The sequence below is a fragment of the Miscanthus floridulus genome, chromosome 7 (assembly GCF_019320115.1).
Source record: "Miscanthus floridulus cultivar M001 chromosome 7, ASM1932011v1, whole genome shotgun sequence".
NCBI lineage: Eukaryota > Viridiplantae > Streptophyta > Magnoliopsida > Poales > Poaceae > Miscanthus > Miscanthus floridulus.
The window spans coordinates 134,578,470-134,586,382 of NC_089586.1; the positions used below are offsets into that span (position 1 = coordinate 134,578,470).

General features: G+C 49.4%; 1 pseudogene; it reads right to left on the minus strand.

The window, feature by feature from the left end:
* Window positions 1–352: 352 nt before the first annotated feature.
* On the minus strand, window positions 353–2,751 carry LOC136464911 (monosaccharide-sensing protein 2-like; annotated as a pseudogene).
* Window positions 2,752–7,913: the final 5,162 nt, after the last annotated feature.

A 7,913-nucleotide genomic window follows, 5' to 3' on the forward strand; every position in this document is an offset into this window, starting at 1 on the left:
GCCTGTTGCCCCTGCGCATTCGGCAGATTCTACGCAGGGAGAGATTGGCTGCCCTGCCCTTGTAGGTGACCATCATCACCCATTCATTCAGCCGGTGCTGCAAACCTGCAACTGCAAGGTGTTGAGTAGAGCAATGCTGCGCTGTGCTGTGCATAGCCTTCAGATCAGCTCGAAGCTCGTCCACGGCGGCCATGGAAAACCGTAAATGCTACTACTACAGTAGGAAACAAGCTCACCACAAAGAGGCACGACATGACAGTTTTAGCAATTATCAGGAAGAGACATAATTTGAATCCCCCATCACAATTCACAAACTATCCATTCCCGCCTCCTTGTTTTTTTTCTTCTTTCTGTTCCATCATTGATCTAATGTATGTATAGGAAAAGTGTATACATATATAGAATCAAACACAAACAAACAAACAAAAACACAATGGATAGTAATAATAGGTGTGATAATTAATCCGAATTCAATTCAATCCAATCCAAAAGTCAATTCAACGGTGATCCTGCTCTGCATCGGCCGCCATGGCTGGCAGTCCTCTGGCTCCGACGTTGAAGAACTCGATGATGACCTCGAGGGGAAGGCCCTTGGTCTCCGGCACTCGCAGCGCCACGAAGGCGAGCGCCAGGCAGCAGACGACGGCGTAGAAGCCGAACACCCCAGTGAGCCCCACCCATCTGAGCATCACCGGCAGGCTGTAGGTGACCGCGATGTCACCGAGCCAGAATGCTAGCGAGCAGATGGCGATGCAGAGCCCCCGCATCCCGCGTCGGGAAGATCTCGGCGCACAAGGATGTTGGGGATGGGTCCCGAACCCCATGACGAAGCAGCACAGGTACACCATGACGCTCCCCGTGGTCCACCGCCGCGTGCGCCGTCGCAGCCATCGGCACCACGCTCGCCGCCACCAGCGCCGCCAGCGACGCGATCAGCAGCGGGATCGTCCACAGCAGCAGGCTCCGCCGCCCCGATGCGTCCATGAGCCGCATCGCCACGCCGATGGTGGGCAGCATCAGCAGCGTGGTGAGGCCGCTGATGAGGATGGACGTGGAGTCGGCGCTCAGCCCCAGGCTCGCCAGCAGCACGCTGACGCCGGCCTGGTCCAGGATCTGCGGCGTGTAGTAGAGCACGCCGTTGATGCCCGAGAACTGCTGCAGCACCTGCATGGTGACGCCGCACACCAGCGCGTGACGCACGCCAGGCTCCAGGAGCTCGCGCCACCGCGCCCGCCGCCGCTGCCGGCGGCCTCCTCGGACACCGCCGCCGGGTGCACGAACGCCGGTCCGTGTACATCCCCGTCCCCCTGCTGCTTGGCGGCGTGCAGGTACAGCGCCGACTGGCTCACCAGCGCCGCCGCGTGCACACCGTCCTCGCCGCCGCCGCCCGCCTCCTCGTGCAGGTACATCCTCTTCACGCCGCCCTCCGGCCCGTCCGTGCACTTCCACGCCAGCTGCCAGCCGCCGCCGATGCCCATGGTGGTGGCCGTGTCGCCTCCTCCCGTCATGCTGCTCAGCCCGCGGGCGTCCAGCAGCGGCGCGCGGAGATCCCCCGTGCCGCTGGCATCGTCGTCCGACTGGCAGCCGGCGATCTCCTCGTCCCAGTCCAGGGGCTCCTGCTTGTTGTCGTGGAAGCTGAGCATGCTGCCGAGGTTGGAGAAGAGCATGCTGCCGCGGGTGCTCGTGGCGTCGGCCGCGACGGGGGGCCTGAGGTCGTGCACGCTGCCGAGGAGCGCGACGACGGGGTCCTTGAGGTGGTCCAGCATGCTGCCCTGGCGCGAGCCCAGGCCGATGGCGCTGCCCAGCATGCTGCCCTGCGCGCCAAGCGGCAGCGGCAGCGGCTGCGCCACCCACGACATGCCGCGCTCGGGCCCGTACAGGACTGTCGCGTTGGCGTTCTCGTCGGCGGGGCCCGGGGGCCCGACGATGTACTCCTCGATGGCCGTGTCTCCGGCGGTGCCCAGGCCTTCGACGAGGAGAGCCATCTCCCCCGCGACGTCGTCCCTGCCCCTGAGCATCTGGAGCACGGCCCTGGCCTCCTTCATCCTGCCCTTGCTGACGAGCCAGCACGGGGACTCCGGGAGGTAGCAGACGGTTAGGAGCAGGTAGAGGAGGGAGAGGAGTGAGAGGACGCCGAGCATGAGGCGCCAGTCCGGTTGCGGCGCCAGCGTCATGGAGAAGACCATGCAGTAGGCGAGGAACATGCCGCCGGATCCCGTGAACTGCGGGAGCGTGTTGAGGAGGCCGCGGATCTCGGGCGGCGCCGTCTCGGAGATGTAGACCGGGACGAGCGTGACGGCGAGTCCGATGGCGAAGCCAGTCGACGAGGCGCGCGAGGAGGAGGACGTGCACGCCGGGGGACCAGAGCATGAGGAGGCCCGCGAGGAAGTAGAGCAGCGAGGAGGCGATGAGCATGGGGCGGCGGCCGACGGAGTCGGAGACGGGCCCGGAGAAGGTGGTGATGAGGGTGGCGCCGACGAGGGAGGTGGCGACGAGGAGGCCCTCCACGGCGGGCTGGGACTCGAGGTGGAAGTCGCGCTTGATGTAGAGGACGGCGCCCGCGATGGTGGCGTTGTCCCATCCCTGCAGCATGTTGCCGATCGCCGCGGCGATGGCCACCAGCACCGCGCCACGCATGGTGGTGTCGGTGGTGGAGCAGGCTGCTTGCTGATCGTCGATCGATGAAGCAATGCAACAGTGGCGGAAGTAACGAATGCGCTAGCAATGCGAGCCCATGCAAACTAACTATTACAAAATGCTGCTGTTGCTGCTGCAGGAGCTGGAAGAAGGAGACGATGACGAAGAAGAGGAGATTGAGATCTCACACTTCCTTTTTTGGATTTAAATAGGCTACTAGTGATGCAAGACAACAGATCCAAGGCCAGGGAAGCATTGGATCGCCTCATTTGTTTTTTTTTTCTCCTTTCCTTTCTGATGAAAGCTAGTAGTGAAATAGGAAATAAGAGTTAAATTGGCGATTACTCGTTTTCATCGCGCATCACATGCTGTGTATCATCATTAGCACTAATTAATCGCTGCACTGAGCTTGAATGAAATTAAATCTGACTTTGCAAATGTAACGCAGAGACGAGCAACCAACCAAGCACTACTATTTTGCCCACAAAAAAGCAAGCACTATTTTCGTTATTATATCTCAAAAAAAAGAAAAATTAAATAAATAAAAGGTGTACTATTTTCGATGATGCTGTTTATGACATGACGAAGAAATGGGAGGGATCGGAGGGGGGAAAAATAAATGTTAGCGGGGACGGCTGCAAGGGAGTGATTGTGCCACGTGGGAATGACGACTAGCTAGTCAGATGAACACCGACTAGCTAAGTAGCAATGCAAGGCAAGAACAAGAGGGACTGAACCGAGTCGTTGGCATGTCCGTGCGTCCACCATGAGTCCATGACTATGAGCCAGCTAGCCAAGATGCAGATCCCTGCTAAGCTCTTCCCTCTTGCGAAATTGGCTGCCACTACAGTAGATCTGGAGTCTGTCTCCGGCGGCAGATGATCTGAAGCAAAGCAATCACCATCCAAATATCACAAGAATTCAAACCTCTATCTACCTCCTTTCCCCCCAGCTGCACAAAAACCAGTACTGTTCGTACCAAATCGAAACCAATTCAATTCAGGCATCGATCGCCACCTAACAGCACCACCTTTTCTTTTTCCTTCAAAACAAGGATGCTTCAACCAACATCTGCCGTGGCAGCCCGGCCCGTGCGGTTTAATTCATGTTCCACGCTTGTCAAAATGGAGCTTCGGAGAACCTCACCTTGATGCGGCATTTTTGGAACATAGGATCTTTTTTCTTCTTTGTTACTGTATTTTTTTCCTATGCAATTGAACTAATTTCTATAAACTTCTCGTGTGAATCCTGTGAGATACCTGCGTTCTTTCTGGGGATAAAAGCAGTGTCCGTGTCACACCCTGTCAAATTTATGGCCTCAACATTTTCCTTCCTTTTTTTTATAATATTTAGACTCGTGCTACCATTGTTCCGTTTATATGTGCCACGGCCATGTATATCAGTTCTAGTTGCAAATTGAAACTTGTTCGATTCATGGCACTTTGAAATGGTACAACGGTGGATAAACGCAACAAGTTTTATGTAATGATGGCATGGATCTAAATATTACAGAAGCAATGACGACAAACATTGAAATTGTAACCGAAACAGTGGTACGGGCCTAATTATCCACTCCTTCCCTTCCCTTTCCCTAACTGTTTCATCGATTTAGTTATTAAGGGTCTGTTTGGAAACGTAGGATTGAAAAACAGAGGAAAGGTACAGGAATGAGGTGACAAAACAAAGGAACGAGAAAACACAAGAAAGTATAGAAATAGGCGTTTGGAATATAAGAATTGAAAACATAGGAATGTGTGTTAAGATGGATATTCATTAGTGTTTAGAATAACCCGTTAAACATTTTACAAGGTACCAAAGTTTGTTGCAGGTTTGCAGCTACCTCGGATGGACTTCGCGTAGGAAGAGAAAACAATGGAAATGAGTGGATTTTTGGATTCCCATGAAATCACATTATACCTATAGGATTCGAGAGGAACGGCACTGCATGTTCTTTCATTCCAAACGGGCAAATTGTTGGCATTCCTTTGGATTGAGATTTCCTATACTTTTTCTTTACGTTCCCTGTTCGCTTGTCTTTTTAATCGTACTTTTTTCAGCGAAGGAACTAATGTTTTTATCTCATAACAAATTAGCGAACATTACTTTTCAGCTTGTCTTTTTAGCGAAGCGAATAGGGCCAACAAAGTATTGCCACTTCTTTTTTTGCGACCGCAAAGTATTGCCACTTGGGCACTAAGCTGAGTCACTGCTTCATATATAGGAGTAGAATAGTCAACAGATACGAAAAGAACCATTCTAAAAACGAACATATATATATATATAAGAACTAATCGAGATTTGTAAAGACGAATGCATCGTCAATCAAGCCATCCCAATTTCGCCCATCATCTAGTGCGTTAAGGTTATCTGCAATATCATTTCCTGGTTTTTGTGTGTGTGTGTGTCTCTCTCTCTCTCTCTCTCTCTCTCTCTATATATATATATATATATATATATATATATATATAGAACTACTATCCTGTAGCTGGCTACAGAATAACTTATTCTGTAGCCACTTTGAGTTACGATAATTACTATGTTATTTTATGAGATTATAGTAACTCCTTACTAAGTGGTTTAATATAACGTTATGTTAAATATCCCCATGTGTTATAGTAACCCAACTATCGTAAATATGTATTTATATTATGGTAAATTAGTATATAAAATTATAGTAAATGGAGGTGGCTACAGAATAACTTATTTTATAGCCGGCTACTGAATAGCCTCTCCCTATATATATATATATATATATATATATATATATATATATATATATATATATATATATATATATATATATATATATATATATATATATATATATATATATTTGCTGTTTCAAACTACCGTATATATCTAAGCATACATATATATATATATGCATGATAAGTACTACTCACTAGTAGTTTGATGTAATAGTATATGTTTTAATTTGTCCGCTCCCGATGATAAGCTTGCCATGCAATTGTAGGAACTAGCATTTCAACTTTTATATATTAATCATCAATCATTCATTCTCTAATAAGATTTGAATGTAAAGTGTGTGTTATATATGCTATTTCTGACATGGAGCTGACGAGGTGCCTAAGTCGCCGGTGCACTCGGATTTATGTTTTATCGGTTTGGGATGGGGGGAGTACATTTTGTAGAAAAAAAAGAGTATTATTGATGTACATATGGATAATGACACTTGTATTATTGAAGAAGAAAATACAATAAACCCTTTTTATCACATAAATACATGCACGTGTCTCCTATAGAAGTTATAACTTTGCATTAAGGAGTGCATGTTATTAGCAGTCCAGGTTTAGTACTGAGCCGGGAGAAAGCAGGCCTCCTGTATACACGCCCATAGAAAAGAACTTCAGTCGTGCTCATCACTCAGTCAGTTTAGCAAGCTTAGGTACAAGTATATACTCCATATAAGTATACTAAAAACCTGGCTCTTGGATCCTCGTCATACATACACATTCGTCCCCTGCATGCCACGTGGAACCAATCGATCAGTGCCACACAGGTTATCGAATTTTGACTTGACTCCCACATGCTGGCTCGGCCCCTTGTATGCAGTCATCTTCTTATAGGAATCCTACACCCAAAAGAGGGCTAGGCAGCGTGGCCATGTCGCCTGCTTTTGCCGGCCATCGGATCGGGCGCGCGGACGACCCAGATCGAGCGAGCCCAGATCTTTTTGCAAAAAAAACCTCGAACTTTAGTCGAATCAACCCGCAGTACAGGCCTCCTCTCAGTTTTTTTTTTCAAAAAAGCCCTCGAACTTTACCAAAATTAGGCCTGTATATCGCCGAACCCTCTCTATCCCGACATGACCACGGCGACGGGCGCGACCGGGGTGCGGCGGTGTCGGCTGCCCTCCTCCTGCGCCTCCTCCTCCTCCACTGCTGCTCTCCCTCGCCTGCCTCTCACCTCCATCTCGCCCTCTCCTTCCTCTCTCTCTCTCTCTCTCTCCCCTTCGCTCCTGATGCGGCGGCGGGTGCCAGGCGACGGCGCCCCTGCGGGCGCTGCGCCGGCGCGAGTGGGGCCTGGCGGCCCTTCTACCTCTCCCCCATCCTCCTCGACGTCGCCCCGCAGTGCCGTGGCTTCTCCTGTGCTCCATGAAACCCTAGGTGCCTGTCTCTTCCTCCTCTCTCTCTCTCTCTCTCTCTCTCTCTCTCTCTCTCTCTCTCTCTCTCTCTCTCTCTCTCTCTCTCTCTCTCCTCTCTCTCTCTCTCCTCTCTCTCTCGTCTCTCTCTCTCTCTCTCTCGCTCTCTCTCTCTCGATCACAATCGCCATCACATGTCGCCGTCTTCGACGAAACTGTGCTAGGTCATGCGTGCCTACTTCTGATTTTGGATTCTATATGTCCAGGATCTTTTCCTTTTGTATTGATTCAATCTTTGTTCTGCGGCCATCGCCTTGTCCCCCACCTCGCGACATGCCACCACAGCGAGCTCCCTTCAGTGGAGGGCTCGAGGCTAGTGAAGTCCGTCCACACCGTTGCCAAAGCTTTCTCTTCCTGTGAACCTACCCTTTGCTTCCACTTTCTGCCCTCCTTTTGATTATGTTTGGGTTGATGTGATGTGCCGTGTGCGCCTCCTCTGCTCTTTATTGTTATCCCATGTACTGATTTCAGGCCAGAGAGACACCGCTTCGTTACTGCATAGACATGTTAGGGATCATGCAACCCACTTGGTCGATGAAATGCCACACCAGGAACAACATGATTCAGCATATAAGCTATGCAGATAATACAATGTCTATCAGACCTCTGGTATTCTGTTCAATCTTACCTACTCATATATGGTGATATAATAGTTGAAGTGTTCATAGCTCACTTTTGTAGTTTGCTGCTGATTATGCATATTTACCATAATTCTGGAGGATATATGATTGATTATATCATGATTGCAGGCAAAGCTACTGATCCTTCAGTTGGAATTTCTCAACATGAAACCAACACAGGTTGAATTCCAACATTGTCCAAGATTTTCATGGGTGCCTTCCCAAACGAACGTTGTTCCTTTTTAGCATAAAATACTACCAGATTATTGGCTGTGACTCCCCAATTCTAAAATTACTGTGGGATAGTCGTGGGTTTAATTTCAGAACAAGTATTTGATTGTCATATAGCTACAGAAATACCTTGTATAGTTACATCTAGTTAGCTTAGATTTCAGTATAAGTTTTTGCTTGCTAACAGGGTGCAATCAATACTTGAGATGGTGTTTATTCCTAATCACAATTTATTCGAAACTACAAAATATACTGACATTTAA